The 16,741-nt window shown below is 43.8% G+C and overlaps 1 protein-coding gene across 2 annotated transcripts in view; it reads left to right on the forward strand.

The window, feature by feature from the left end:
- The window catches only part of OLA1 (Obg like ATPase 1), a 172,532-nt gene that overhangs the window by 36,082 nt on the left and 119,709 nt on the right, over positions 1 to 16,741 (forward strand). The window lies entirely within an intron of this gene.

Genomic DNA, 16,741 nt, shown 5'->3' on the forward strand with positions numbered 1-16,741 from the left:
AATGATGGGATAGTGATTGACATTCACAAAGAAGTTACAATGTGACTCTCACCATGGAAGCACATGCGTCTTGTGTGCAATCTCGGAATATTTTGAATAGCACTGTCTGTCAAAGCCACACATGTGCCCTTTGCTGCCTTATGCTCCAGTGTTGGAGAGTATACGGTGGAATGAGTATGAGCCTCTCTCAATTCCCTCTTATGATCCAGGACATTGAATACATTCCAGGTTCCAGCTCAGCTTTCTTTTAATTCTGAGCTTCAGATCTCTAACCTGTGAAGAAACTTCTCTTCACTCCCTTTTTGTTAAAAACTTTTTAGTTGGGTGCTTCCCCATCACCCAAAAGGAAATGAACATTCATGAGGAGACCCGTATACACTTCCTTGTACAGTGGGGTAAAGTGCTTCAGGCCAATCTTTACTAATGTCAGACTGTAAACCCACTGGGTTTAAACCCTGCTTTTCCTGTGCTGGTCTCATGCCTTTAATTGATGGACAAGGCAGATGTCTTTTCTGCCTCAGGGAAGGACATATCCCTGACAGGTGTTCCATCTGGTGCTCGCTCTTGTCCTGTACCCAAAAATCTCAAGAGTTGACACTCAAACTACTTCTTTTGAAGCAATCCACAAAGGTAGCATTTGATACCAGAGAAGCAGACATCCTCTAAACTGGAGCCAAAGACACTGTCATTAGCAAGTATCCTAGCTGTGAGGCAGAATACCTCTGGTTCCAGCAAGGAGAAGAAAACAGAGTGCCAATACTCTCTGCCCCAGCATTGCCTATGCTGACTGCATCCACAAAGGTACTGAAGACCTTGGCAACAACTGCTTTGGCACCAACTCCTGGGCAGTGAGACCAGGTGTCATTCTCTTTGGAGTGGTCCATACCAACCTCCTGCAAGAAGGACTTGAGACTCTGAGATAAGCTCTCCTAAGTGCTCAATGATATCAAGGGGTGACAGCAAGGCACCAGCACTGAAAAAGACAAGAGAACCTGTGGCACTGGTGCTGATGTCAACTCTGAAATCCATGCTGGGACTGACTCGGGAATCAGCTGAGAAGCCATCTTCACTCCTTCTTTTGTAACTGGAACCAGCAACAGCAAGTATCAGTGCCAGAACCGCATCCAATGGCACTATCATTTCTAGAGATTGTGATAGACCCAGGCCAGTAGGGAACAGCAGAGTAGTAGAAGGGAGATATACTGGCCACTGGATAAGCAGTTTTCTGTTCCCTGAGTGACCAGAGCAGGGGCTTCTCCAGGCTAATGAGAACACCTGACTCCAATTAACCTGCTAAGAGTCAGGTGAGTCTGTTAATCACCTGACTGTAATTAAGGCCCCACTGATGCTATAAAAGAGCTCACTCCAGTGAGGCTAAAGGGAGCCAGAGGAGAGGAAGTGTGTGCGAGGAACTGGGAGCAAGAGGCGTGCAAGAAGCCGAGAGTGAGTAGGCAGACTGCTGGAAGACTGAGAAGTATAAATGTATCAGACATCAGGAGGAAGGTCTGGTGGCGAGGACAAAGAAGGTGTTGGGAGGAGGCCATGGCGAAGTAGCCCAGGGAACTATATCTGTTGCGCAACTGTACCAGGAGGCACTCCAGACAGCTGCAGTCCACAGGACCCTGGGCTGGAACCCGGAGTAGAGGGCGGGCCCGGGTTCCCCCCAAACCTCCCAACTCCTGATCAAACGCAGGAAGAATTGACCTGGATTGTGGCTTCAACCAGAGAGGAAGGTCTCTGGGCTGTTTCCCAACCCGCAGGGTGAATCTGTGAGGTGAGCAAATCTGCCAATAAGTGCAGGACCCACCAAGGTAGGGGAGGAACTTTGTCACAAGATGTATTTCTTCTAGCTGTCACTGGGCCACTTCTCCCTTACTTCGAGCAGGAACTGTCTCCTGAGAGACAGGAGAGGTATCTGAAAAATATTCTGAAAGAACCCTGTACTGAGCTCCTATGCATGACTGGCCAATACCAATATAATTTGGCCTTACTGGGGCTTGCCTTCTCAAAGGTCCCAGAGCAGATTCCCATTACATCTTTCAACAAAGAGGAGGTACCTGGCGAGCCTATATTGGAACCAGAGGAGCTCCCTGGTGAAGGAACAGTCGTGGCTTGGGAGACACATTAACCGCCCTCCCTGCCTAAAGAATCCTCCTTATCCCCAACATTGGCTATGAGTGATTTTTGGGCATCTGAATAACTGCTCTTGAGGGTGGTTGAAACTTTGGACAAAAGTGATCCTAGAAAATATGCACAAGGTGTAAGATATCCTCAGCTTCTCAATAATTGTCCCATCCATGAGGAGACACTGGACCCTGCAAAGGGTCTATGGTACATCCTGGCCTTACCACCTCCAACTTTGAAATGAGTGGAAAAGTGTTGCCAAGTCTCACCTAAAGGTTTTTGAGCAGTTCTCTGTGCATGTGACAGCAGGGTCCCTTGTCATATCTATGGTCCAGGAAAAGGCCAGAGCCACCAAAAGGACAAGAACACCAAGAAGATGGGCCTCTTTGGTTGGGCCTCCAATTCTGCATCGCAAACTACTAGGCCCTTTCATGAAGTACAATTTGCTAATGTGGGAAAGGGAGACTCCCTTTCACTCTTAGCTTCTGCAGGCATGCAGGGAGAATCTGAGACACCGTCAAGGTAGCCAAAACAGTGCTACAAGTGGTAATAGACATGCCTGACACAGTTGCACAATACAAGGCTATAGTGATCACAGTGTGCTGGGCCTCCTGATTACAGACAGCCAGAAGTGGTCCAAGCAACAATTGAGGTTCTACTCTTTGAGGGTAAAGTGCCTGAATGGATGAGGAACTCTGTATTCCCTTAAGGATCTGAGGATGACACTGAGATCTCAGGAAATTTATGCTCCAGTGCCATACCCTAGCACTTTCTGTTATCTGCCACCTCAGAGACTGAGAATGCTCTGGTTTCCAACCAGAATATTTGTTGAAAAAAACATGCTTTTACAGTTTCATGTTAACGACTCCTCTAATCTCACTATGTGGTCCTTTTGAGGAATACCTGCTCACTTCTCAGGCCTCTTGCTTTTACCTCTTTCTGAGTGAGGACCTACATCTTATCCCTTCTGACTGGGAATTTTATGCTGCAGTCCCTCCACACGTCACTGTGATTATCCCAAGCAGGTCTGATAAAAGTGCAGCCCCTGGTCCTTAGTTTTTTACTAGTGACCACACAGATTTTCCAGTTGAGAATACGTTTATTTACAGATAAGAAGCATACAGACAAAATATATTCAAGTGCATGTCTTCATAATGAACACCAATAAAAGTTTGATTTCCCTCTGTAAGGATAATTCACCTGGGAGTGAAAATTGCTACTTCTGTGGCAAAGGTCTACCTGTCACTGGACAGATTCTACAAGATCGTGAGACTGTTGTCCAGGTTGGTAAGGTTTACAAGGCCACTCTGTGTCTGCAGCTACTGGGCTTCCTGGTTTTTTGTATAGGAATCATCCCATGACAAGGCCTCATATCAGGTGTCTCTAAGCCTTTCTCTTAAAAGTATGGAAACATTCACTGCAATGCGTGCAAGATCAGGTAGTGGTTCCATACCAGTGCTGAACCCTCCAAAATGGTGGACAATCCCAGAGATCATTCACAGGGGTTTTTCCATATGCCTTCCAGGCCCATGGGTACGCACAGTTGATGACAGTCGATGGGATAGGGAGGTGCATCTGGGGCACAAGAGAATGCAAGGTATGTGGAACTCCAGGGAAAGGAACCAGAGTATCAACCTGTTGGTCTAGACGAGGGGTGGGCAAAATACGGCCTGTGGGCCGCATTCAGCCAGTCAGACCTTTTAATCTGGCCCTTGAGCTTCCCTGGGGATTAGGGTTGGGAGCTTTCTCCTCTCTGGTGTTCCAGCCGAGGAGTGGGGTTGGGGGCTTGCCTTGCTCCACTCTGTGCGGCTCCTGGAAACAGAAGCAGCCAGAGGGCTCCGCACGCTGCCTCTGCCCCAAGTGCTGGCTCTGCAGCTCCCATTGGCCAGAAATCTTGGCCAATGGGAGCTGCAGGGGCGGTGCCTGCAGATGGGGCAGCGCATACAGCAGTGTGGTCTCGCCTCTGGAGGGGGGATGGGCTGCTGTTTCCAAGAGCCACTTCCTCATCCCCAGCCCCACTCCAGAGTCTGCATCCCCAGCTGGAACCCTCATCCCCTAGGCATCTCAGTCACCCCTGCTGCCCAAGCCAGACCTCCATACAATTTCTATACCAAGATGGGGCCCTTATGCCAAAAAGTATGCCTGCCGCTGGCCTAGACTGACAGCTCTGAGCCCATACCTAGAGGGGAATACCTGGAGCAATTGGACAACTCAATCACTGTGGCCTGTATGAACAAATACGGGGGAACAGGGAGAGTAACTCTATGTGCAAAAGCAATGGAAGTAATGGAATAGGCATTAAAGAACTGAAAAAGCAGCCTGGCTCAGCAGATGCACAGGCAACAACTCAGAATGGTGCCTAAATCAGGAAGTCTTCACTCTGATCTCACAGGCATTCAGCTTCTTGGTAGTTGACCTGTTTGCCACTCACAAGAACACAAAGCGGCTAAAGTACTTCAGGGATGCAGATCCCAGGGCCCTGGAGACTGATGCTATTTCAAACAGATGGCCACAAGGCTGCCTATATGTATTCCCTCCCTTTCCACTTTTAGGAAAGGGAGGTCCAGAGTATAAAGCATGAAGAAGCAAAGTGATAGTACTAGCTCTGCATTGGCCAAAGAGACAATGGCTCTCTGATCTGATAGAATTAAAATTAGAATGACTATTGCAACTACCATTGAGAGCACACATCCTTTACCAAGGCCCTTTTCTCTGTCCTAACCCAGATTGTCTGACAGTCTATTGAGAGGGAAGTGTTAGCTGCATTTGATCTGTCCTCCAAAGTGATCAGAACTCTCTTCTTCCCCAGGAGAGCTTGCACACTAAAGGCCTGCTATGCCATAGAATCATAGAATATTAGGATTGGAAGAGACCTCAGGAGGTTATCTAGTCCAATTCCCTGCTCAAAGCAGGATCAACACCAACTCAATCATCCCAGCCATGGCTTTGTCAAGCCAGGCCTTAAAAACCTCTAAGGATGGAGATTCCACCACCTCCCTAGTTAACCCATTCCAGTGCTTCACCACCCACCTAGTGAAATAATGTTTCCTAACATCCAACCTAGACCTCCCCCACTGCAACTTAAGACCATTGCTTCTTGTTCTGTCATCTGCCATCACTGAGAACAGCTCCATCCTCTCTGGAACTCCCTTCAGGTAGTTGAAGGCTGCTATCAAATTCCCCCTCAGTCTTCTCTTCTGCAGACTAAATGACCCCAGTTCCCTCAGCCTCTCCTCGTAAGTCATGTGCCCCAGCCCCCTAATCATTTTTGTTGCCCTCCGCTGGACTCCAGTTTGTCCACATCCCTTCTGTAGTGTGGGGACCAAAACTGGATGCAGTACTTCAGATGTGGCCTCATCAGTGCCAAATAGAGGGGAATAATCACTTCACTTGATCTGCTGGCAGTGCTCCTACTAATACAGCCCAATATGCTGTTGGCCTTCTTGGCAACAAGGGCACACTGCTGACTTCTCGCCTACTGTAATCCCTAGGTCTTTTTTTGCAGAACTGCTGCTTAGCCAGTCGGTCCCCAGCCTGTAACGGTGCATGGGATTCTTCCGTCCTAAGTGCAGGACTCTGCACTTGTCCTTGTTGAACCTCATCAGATTTCTTTTGGCCCAGTCCTCAAATTTGTCTAGGTCGTTCTGGAGCCTCTCCCTACTCTCCAGGGTGTCTACCTCTCCCACCATCTGCAAACTTGCTGAGGGTGCAATTCATCCCATCATCCAGATCATTAATAAAGATGTTGAACAAAACTGTCCCCAGGGCTGACCACTGGGGCACTCTGCTTGATACCAGCTGCCAACTAGAGGTTGAGCCGTTGATCACTACCCGGTAAGCCCGACAATCTGGCCGGCTTTCTATCCACATTATAGTCCATTCATCCAATCCATACTACTTTAACTTGCTGGCAAGTATACTGTGGGAGACCGTATCAAAAGCTTTGCTAAAGTCAAGATATATTACATCCATCACTTTCCCCATATCCACAGAGCCAGTTCTCTCTTCATAGAAGTCAATCAGATTGGTCAGTCATCACTTGCCCTTGGTGAATCCATGTTGACTGTTCCTGATCAAATGCTTCAAAATGGATTCCTTGAGGACCTGCTCCATGATTTTACTGGGGACTGAAGTGAGGCTGACCTGTCTGTAGTTCCCTGGGTCCTCTTTCTTCCCTTTTTTAAATATGGATACTATATTTGCCTTTTTCCAGTAGTCCAGGACCTTCCCAAGTCACTATGAATTTTCAAAGATAATGGCCAATGGCTCTGCAATCACATCAGCCAACTCCCTCAACATCCTTGGATGCATTAGATCTGGACCCGTGGACTTGTGCATGTCCAGCTTTTCTAAATAGTCCTTAACCTGTTCTTTCACCACTGACAGCTGCTCACCTCCTCCCTAATATTGTGTTGCCCCATGCAGCAGTCTGGGAGCTGATCTTGTCTGTGAAGACTGATGCAAAAAAAAATTGCTCCTTCCCATTGCTTCTGTTTATCCCCAGCCTGACTGCTAAAGCCAGAGAAGTCTGGGCCAAACTCATTCTTAGTTCCCTACTGTGCAAGGCAGTTCTGGCTGACAGACCTGCTGCAGATGTCCATGCAGCCATAGATCAGGCTGTCGGCTCATGCTCCTCATTCTTGCTATCTTGAAGAAGATACTGCTTGCTGGTCACCTGTAATGTGATCCACAGTTACACATAATCAAAGAAAGAACAATTACTTACCCTACAGTAACTGTTCCTTTGAGATGTTGTAGTCAGTATGGCTCCCACTGTCCATCCCCACTCTTTTTTTTATGTCTTTTATGCCGGCATACGGGAGCACAAGGTGGCACAGGGCACATGCATGACCCCAACAGACAATGCTATTTTAAAAGATTCTGAGCTTGCACGCCAGAAGCCCATGTGCCTCTGCAGTGGAATCCACATTGACTACAACATCTCGACGAACCACTTAATTTAGGGTAAGTAACTGATCTTTTAATGATCGAACATATTACATGAAGGTGGAGGGCTAGATCCTCGCTTGGGTAAATTGGTGTAGGTTCTTTGAAGCTGACTTACTTCAGCTGAGGTTCTGGCTCAGAATCTGGAGTCCTTACCCATATGTGAACTGATGTGTAAATATTCATAAACTGCTTGAATATTGCTTGAGATGTATGTGTTATTTTTGGCAAACAAAATACATATGTGAAACTACTTTTCTTCAAGGTAAGTATATTGTATAAAGCAGCGAGGCAATTTTTTATTTTAATTTTTTTTTAAAACCATATAGTCATCTATAGTTGTAATCATGCTCAAGATTTTTGAAATCTTGTTTTACAGGTATCCTTAATGCACTTTTGTTTGTTGGCAAAATATTCTGAGGTATTACAGCAGTTATGAAATGATTGTTGCTTTATGTCATCTTTTCTCCCTGGGAGTGAACAAGGTAGTGCTGGTGCCTTTTAGATGATATCTATCTTACCTTTTCTAGCTCTTCTAGCAACAAGAATGAATGAAGCTGGATTATATTATTCTTTTTTTAACCAGAATTGAAGTTTGTTAGTCTTTAAGGTGTGCTGATTCTTCATGAAGAACTTCTCAAGTAATATCTAGGGGTATATTTATTTCTAATTTGAAAAATTAGACTGTAGTTATGCAAATTAGTTTGGATATGAGTCACAAAGTTTATTTTGTAATGTAAGCTACATATTTTTTTGGTACTTTTTCCCATAATGCTATAGCGGAAAAATTGATGTGGTACTAGAGTTGGAGAGAGAGAGAGAGACTCCATTTTTTCTATTATCTTATAAACATACATTTAAGCTCCCTTTTAAAATCTAATTCAGTAAGTATAAGCAAGAATAAAAATTAGTTTTAATTATTGCTGAAGGAATCTGTGCCACAGCACTTGTTTTACTGCAGTGTTACTATAATACAAAATCTTTGTTCTCACCACTTAATATGAAATGTGAATATAAGTATTTAAGGATTAAAAGAGGACTCCAGACACACACTACCTGAAATTGTGTGAACTCTTTAAATACGTTAACTAAAAAAAAGCACTTGTGTATGTGTGTGGGCAAAGATCTGGAAGTTACACAAAGCAGAGTCTGAATGTGAACACATAGGCAAACTATACTTTGAAAAATTCAATTAAGTGTCAGTTTGTAATCTCAACAAAAATGCATAATTGTTAGTTGATCCATTAGTTATTTTTAGCCAAGAGAGAATCTCCATTGATTTACACATGCAGTTTCATTCCATTTATTTAGGGGAGTGCAGACTGAACATGGGGAAATCATTACTGTAAAAACAAAAACCCCATGACCTTATTTTTTTAAAAAGTCAAATCATGCAGAATAATTTTAAACCCCTAATAACTCAATCCAATCAAGTATTTTAAAATCTCAACAGAGTGCATATGTTGAACTCAAGGAGTGTCTTCATGCCATGTTACATGTTTCTGTCTGGAACAGCTGAAGCACTACAGTTTTGTTTTGTTCTAAAGGTAATCACTAACAGCTTTTATAATGGCAAGTAGGTTTTCTACAGAGAATACTGTTTCGTATAGCTTAGTGTTGGGTTACCTTGTTGATAGTTGTCAGAGAAGCATCCATTGGTGGAATTCTTGATGCCCACAAAACCTGTGAACTGTGACCCAACTCCAATCTGCATTATTTCTGCCAGATTACAGCGTTTACATGCACTTTTCCAGTCCTACAGAATTTTGAAGTCCCAGATTGCGAAGTTCCTTTTTCTCTTTAAACTATTCTTACGTTAGTTTCATTCTTTCACTTCTCTAACACCATTAGAGAGGTTCATTTAGACATCAAGAGAAGCAGCAACAATTGTTTTAACTCAAAACAAAAACAGTTTTCTGGCCAAGTTTCTGTGACATCTTCCCATAGTCTCAAGAAGGCATGTTTCTGTTCCCAGAGAGCCTGAACCCAGGTTTGATGGAAGAATTATTCACTTTTCTCCTTGGGCAATCTTTTCTCCTTTTCTTAGCTGCATAGAATTACCTTGGGCAAATGAGTTTTGAAAATAATAGAAAATGTTCTTTCAGAGTCCTCTGTATGCTGACTTTCTGCTCCCTTCCTTCTGTATCCCTTTTCATGTGAATGTACTGAAGGATGAGATTATTGCTGTATTTGAGTTACCAACAAAAGTAATTGTTTCTTGCTGTGGGAAAATGTTTTATTCCTCAGAAGAAAACTGCATCCCATATTGGATTCAGATATTTAAATAGATTCGTTTATGAAGTTTGTTTCTTGTGAAAATGTTGGCAGTGATCATTCCTTCTTTATGTTCACAGGATTTGTTCAGGTCTGAGGGATGCTTATTTTCACAGGAAATACTTAATTTTCTCCTACCAAAATATATTTAATTTTTTTTTTCCCCCCAAGCCAACTCTTATTCTGTAGATTTTCAACAGGTCCCTTAGATTTCCCAAAATGTCGGCAGAAATGGTGGCACACTTGAGATATTGGTTATTCTTGGTATGCTTGGATGATTATCATTAAAAGCTCAGGTGCCTCAAGGAAATCTCCTTTCTGAAAGCAGTTTGCTCTCTCGTCCGGTAATTGGACCTTGGAATAAACAAGAAGTCAGCATTGATTCCAATTCCAAAGTTTACTTTCTTATAAGTAGTTCTTGTTTCATGCAAGATCATATCTTATTCTGGATAGGCTAGTGTACATTCAGGTGCAAAAGTATACAGTTACTTAAGACTTTCAGATTGTTATACAACACTGAAGATACTGGGTCTGGTGGCTGTTGCCATATTTATGTGATCCCCTATGCTAGATTATGAATGAAACCTCTTCAGTGCTGGTTCAGGTCAAATTACAAACCAAAGGTCATATGTGCAGCTGGCACAAAGCAGTGCAGCTGTACTGAAGACACTACAAAATTCTGCACTGGCCCCAAATGTGGATAGCCTTTCCAAGTGGTTACAGGTGCTTCTGTTGCTGATAAATTTTCTTCAGTTAAGAGTGGATATTTTTGCATAATGAAATATGTGGGATTTGGAACACACAGTCTGTACTAGAATAATGGTAGGCAAGGAGGCAGCTAGTCAAGAATGAGCATCCACTCCAATGAGAAACAAATTTGGGGAGAGAATCTTCTGCTGAAGCTTCAAGCAGATCTTCAGGTTCATAGAAACTTGCTTTCTGGGGAATAACTACAGCTGGCCCAAGTGCAAACAGACAATATTGCCGCAAACCTCAAAGAAAGGAGCTTTCTGGATACTACGTCAGGGGTCTGGTAAACCTTCTATTCCAGAAATTAGACTACTCGGTACAAAATACAACATGAAGAATTTCCATTATTATGCCAGAACAAGCAGAGACATAAAAGCATAGAATATCAGGGTTGGAAGGGACCTTAGGAGGTCATCTAGTCCAACCCCTTGCTCAAAGCAGGACCAGTCCCCAACTAAATCATCCCAGCCAGGACTTTGTCAAGCTTGACCATAAAAACCCTTAAGGATGGAGATTCCACCACCTCCCTAGGTAACCCATTCCAGTGCTTCACCACCCTCCTAGTGAAAAAGCTTTTTCCTAATATCCAACCTAAACCTCCCCCACTACAACTTGAGACCATTGCTCCTTGTTAGGTCACCACTGAGAACAGCCTAGATCCATCCTCTTTGGAACCCCCTTTCGGGTAGTTGAAAGCAGCTATCAAATCCCCCTTTGTTCTTCTCTTTATAGGTTGTATGACCGATGCGTTCTTACTCAGATGAGATTCAAGACCTTCCCTGTGTGTGAATTTTCACGGATTCCTTTAGTGCCGTGACCAAGATATGAAAAAGAACTATTTTGGTTGCCCTGACATGGTCATATTATTGGTGGTTTTCCAGTCATCTGGATGTGGCAGTAGAAGCTCCTGTACAGCGCCAAAGTGCAGTTGAGCTCCATCTCAATAGCACAGGGGTGGGCAAACTGCAGCCTGTGGGACCTTTTAATCCAGCCCTTGAGCTCCCACTGGAGAGCAACGTTGGGAGCTTTCCCCGCTCCAGTTGAGGAGCGGGGTCGAGGGCTTGCCTTGCTCCACTCCGTGCAGTTCACAGAAGTAGGAGCAGCCAGGGGGCTCTGCATGCTGCCCCCACCCCAAGTGCCAGCTCTGCAGCTCCCATTGGTTGGAAACCGTAGCCAGAGCAAGCTGCGGGGGCCGTGCCTGCGGACGGGGCAGTGTGCAGAGCATCGTGGCCCCACCTCTGGAGGGAGGATGGTCCGCTGTTTTCAGGAGCCACTTCGCGTAAGAGCCACCCAGATCCTGCACCCTTGAGGGGCCCCCTGCGCCTCTTCCCCCCCTGCCCTACTTGCCCTCCAGACCCTTTGATCCCAGCCTGGGTCACCCTCCTGCACCCCAAACCCCTCATCCCCTGCTCCACCTTAGAGTCTGCACCCCCAGCCAGAGCTGCACCTCCCCCGTGTGCCCCAATCCCCTGTCCCAGCCGAGAGCCCCCTCCGAACCCTCCATCCCAGCGTGGAGCACCTTCCTGCACCTCAAACCTTTCACCCCCATAACCCCAGAGTCTGCACCCCCAGCTGAAGTCCTCCAACCCCTGTGCACCCCAATCCCCTGCCCAGCCAGCCCTCCATACAATTTGCATACCGAGATGTGGCCCTCAGGGTATAAAGTATGCCCACCCCTGCAATAGCAGAATCAGTCTTTTGGACCTGGATTCTTATCAACTGCCCGGGAGTTGACTTACACTGTTTGTCTAGTGTGACAGAATGCAGGGGGTGAACAGGTGAGCCTGTGCTCTGATCACTCAGATGTTAATTAGTTCCCATTGAGAAAGCTGATGGGGATAATTAAACAGTCAGGGTGTCTGGCTGGGAGCCATTTGGCCCCTTAGCCCAAGGCTAACAGAGGCAAGAAGGAAGTGCTAAGGTTTGGGGGCAGAGGGAACTAGGACTAGTTGAGCCCAGTTACGTAGTGGCCTTGGGAGGAAGAGGTGTTTCCCTCAGGTCTTAGGGAGAGGGCCAAAAATCACAGTGATGATGTAAATAGACTGTTGCACAGGGATTGTTTTGGAAATGGTGGAGGGAATTTAAAATAAAAGGGTTCAATGAAGGCACAACCACTGAAGCCTATGCAGTTTCTGCTGGGAAGAAGGCAGGAAAGGAGCCATGCCAGATTACATCAAGGAACTACATATACTTGGTTACAAAAGTCTCCTGTGTGGAAAGCATAGGCATTGACAAGATTTCACTGTGGCCCATACATAAAGGTTTTAATCCTGTTTCTTCATGGATTCAGGATGTGTTCAGCTGTTTTGGTGACTTTTGAAAGAAAGGCCTGGTAGTATTGTAACAAACTGTAGTCAGCTGCCATATCAGGATTCATTAGTGTTTACCAAATGTACCATTTACATTTTTTTGAAGAGGTTATTACATGCTTACGGGCCTAGATGGGCTTCAGATATAGTTGCTCATTGTTACTTGTTTATAAAGATTCTGTTCCTTGTTTGAACTGTATTAGTTTGAAAAGCAAGCAAGTTATATTCCTGCATTACTGATCTTATGCTTACTGCCTTCCGTAAGGATAACGTGGTTTGTGGGCCGTACCAGATAGTCTTTCCTGAAGTGGCGTTGTATTTTCAAACTTATAAACTTGATGAGGTCTTAGCATCATAACAATCTTTGCTAAACAGATGAAGATCTGGCTCTTGTCCCAAAGAACGTAAATCTAAATTTAGATGTGACACCATGAATGAGAATAACATACAGTAGGTGAATAGGATACGGTAGGACACGTGCAGACTTTTCAATGTGCCAAGGGTTGCTTGACCCCTAGTTCTGCCCCAGGCCCCGCTCCTACTTGCTCCCTTTTCCCAAGGCCTCACCCCTGCCCCGCCTCTTCCTGCCCCATTCTGTCCCCTGTCCCAAGTGTGCCATGCCCTTGCTTCTCCCCTCTTTCCCCTCCCCAGCTGATTGTGGCCGGCGGGAGGTGCTGATCGGCGGGGCCCGCCAGCCGGTGGGAGGCGCTGGGAGGGTAGAGGGCAGCTGATGGGGAGCTGCCAGTGGTTGACCCACCATTTTTTCCCCGTTCTCTAGCCCTACAGCACCCATAGAGTTGGCGCCTATGATGTAGGACAAGACTTGCAGATTACAACAATGACAACAGTCTTACAGGGAAGAACATTGGATATATAAGTTATGTGGAATAGTTTATCTCTTAGTTTAGCACTCAAGGGTAATAAATACAATCTGTTTTTCAATGCAGAATAATAAAATACAATTTCAGTATTGTTTCAAATATCTCTCTCTCTCTCTCTCTCTCTCTCTCTCTCTCTCTCTCTCTCTCTCTCTCTCTCTCTCTCTCTCTCTCTCTCTCTCTCTCTCTCTCTCTCTCTCTCTCTCTCTCTCTCTCTCTCTCTCTCTCTCTCTCTCTCTCTCTCTCTCTCTCTCTCTCTCTCTCTCTCTCTCTCTCTCTCTCTCTCTCTCTCTCTCTCTCTCTCTCTCTCTCTCTCTCTCTCTCTCTCTCTCTCTCTCTCTCTCTCTCTCTCTCTCTCTCTCTCTCTCTCTCTCTCTCTCACACACATTGTTATAGATATTACATATATATTAGTTCTTGCCTAAAGAGTATGAACTGAAAAGTAATTGTTTGGTATCTTTTAACCAAAAAAGTAGTCATGGTCAGTAGATTCCAAATATGCAATATTGGTTTCAGAAGTCAATTTTTCAGAAAACTGCCTTTTGGGCACAGGCCAAGTATGGAACATTTTGTTCCCAAGGTTAGATTTTTAAATTATTTTTTAAATAAATCATTGGTGAGTGAATGAAAATGGGAAATTTTAATTGAAACCATTCTCTATCCGCAATAGCTTTTGCTCCTATGTTAATGGTATGGTAATATGACACACATTCTTTAAACTCTTAAGTAACTGAAGCTTTGTCCAGCTTACATTAGTCTGTTTAATTCCTGTTGAATGATTTTCATATTACTATGATCTTTGTAGTGTTTCGGGCACATTTGAGGGGGGGAGCCCTAATTAGAGTAGGAATATTTTCATTGTTGTACAGTGTTTCTCTCTCAGTTGCAAAGCTTTAACTCAGGACTGCTGGGCGGGGGGGTAGGGGGGCAAGTGGGGCAATTTGCACCGGACCCCGGAGGGGCCCCCACAGGAATATAGTATTCTACGGTATTGCAACATTTTTAATGGAAGGGGCCTCCGAAATTTCTTTGCCCCAGGCCCCCTGAGTCCTCTGGGTGGCCCTGCTTTAACTACCTTTCAACTTTACAGCAGAGTAGTCACAAGCACATATATCAAATTGCTTTCTTCTCTGCATGGTGGGTTTGAAATAGGATCCTTGGTGTAAGTGTTAATTTGAAGCTCCACCCTTAAATAATGTCTGATATCAGGATGAAGCAAATGGAAGATGTAAGAGTGCCCTCTTGATTTCCCTTTTTTCTCCACCCCCGCCCAACTTTGTTTTTAAACCTTCATCATTCTGAGGAAGTTATTTTTCTAAGCTTGCTTCTAAAGCCTGTTTTCCATCATAATTCAGATTTCATCTGCCCTACTGCACACTGGAAAGCATAATTGCAACTACACATATATAAAATGAGGGGGTCTAAATTAGCTGTTACTACTCAAGAAAGATTAAGTGGGGGATACGATTGAGATCTATAAAATCATGACTGGTGTGGAGAAAGTAAATAAGGAAGTGTTATTTACTCCTCGTAACACAGGAACTAGGGGTCACCAAATGAAATAAATAGGCAGCTGGTTTAAAACAAAAGGAAATATTTTTTCACAGAATGCACAGTCAACCTGTGGAACTCCTTGCCAGAGGATGTTGTGAAGGCCAGGACTATAACAGGGTTCAAAAAAGAAATAGATAAATTCATGGAGGATCGGTCCATCAATGGCCATCAGACAGGATGGGCAGGGATGGCAGGTTTGCCAGAGGATAGGAATGAGTGACAGGGAATGGATCACTTTGTACCTGTTCTGTGGGCAGTGGTTCTCAAAGTGGGGTTTGTGAAATGTTACGAGGGTTCCCGGGAAAAAATTCCCTAATGGTGAACAGAGCTGTCCCTGGGGACCCGGATAGCATGGGGCCAGCAGCCCGGAGCCCTTGGACTTCCAAGAGCTAAGCAGATCAAAACAAGCATATCTGTCACACTGCGGAGATTTAAACTTCAAGACTCCTTATAAGAAATTGAAAGGGAGGTGGATATTTTTTGCTGTTTTTAAAATTAAATAGGCAGCTAGTATTTTTAAAATTATTATGAAGAACAAATTTAAGCTTTGTTTGTTTGACTGGACTGCTCAAGACCTGAATGCTTGTGTAGGAGGAACTCTTTGAGTTGTCTTCTGAAATACCTTCATGCTGTTTCACATCTGATACTCCTTGATGAAACATAGGAGCCTTATCTTATAACAGGCTTATTCAAAGTGATACGAGCTACGAAAGTGAGATCTTGGAAGAGTGTTGCTGTTTTCATAATGTATTAAAAATGCTGTAATGATAAATAATAGTGTGTAATAAGCATGTCATAAAAGCAAATTTTGTATTTCCAGGATCACTGCTTTTATAATATATACTCAAGCAAAGGAGAAAATCCCTGGAAATATTCATTTTTAGGAGGGGGTTTGCGAGACTTGACATTTTAGTGAAGGGGGTTCACAAGTTGTTGAAGTTTGGGAACCACTGCTTTAGGGCATCTAGCATTTGCCCACTGTTGGCAGACCGGATACTGGGCTAGATGGACTTTTGGTCTAATCAGATGGCCATTCTTATGTTCTTAGTACTGCATTACTCCAGCTTAACACTGATGTAACTCTATTGAAAACTGGGTTGGAAAACTGTTTCAATGTGCGTTTTTTTTTTCACTAAATTTAAGCTAAAGTTAATTGGCCTTTATTTTGTGCCTCCTGTCTCTCATGAGGGTTGCTGAATGTATTACCTTAAGTTCCCTAAATTTGTGCACTTTGACTTATAAAGAAGGAATCCTTTTTTCTGAGTACAGTGGTGATTGCAAAATGAATTACAAAATAAAAAGTAATCTTTCTTAGTTATTTATGGATCATTTACTCTCAGGACTTAATATACTTTTTTAGAAACTTTAAATATTAATTTTGGACATGGAAGAACATTTGCTATAAATACATGATCTGTCAAATGTTTGGTTTTTTTTTTTTTGTAGCTATGTATATTCTGGGTATTCTGGCAATATTTTTGTGATCTCAAAGTAGGAATCATCCCTGCTGATTTATGCTGCTGGAAACTGACAGCTATAAAGAGGACACACATGATGATATATCACTTAGCTACAGTACATTGCACCAGTATTTCAGTGAATAAAGCATCTTGTCCTCTCAGCATGTATAATCTTTGCATTGGCATCATTTATATTGTGCTATAGTTTAGTTGTATGGCTGTTTTCTGATATTTGTAACTTATATGTCAAAACTCAGCCTGAAATGAATTTAAAAAAGAATGGCATCATTATCAGTGTCTTTCACAAAATTTTAAACTATCTTTTTATTACAAGTTTTAGCTAAAAGTTTTAGATACCCTTTTGGGATGCATTTTATACACTTTTTTGTTTCCATGTAATTAAAATTAACTGTAACTGTTAACATTTTAAATGTAGGATAAGCCC

The sequence above is a fragment of the Gopherus flavomarginatus genome, chromosome 10, assembly GCF_025201925.1.
Source record: "Gopherus flavomarginatus isolate rGopFla2 chromosome 10, rGopFla2.mat.asm, whole genome shotgun sequence".
Lineage (NCBI taxonomy): Eukaryota > Metazoa > Chordata > Testudines > Testudinidae > Gopherus > Gopherus flavomarginatus.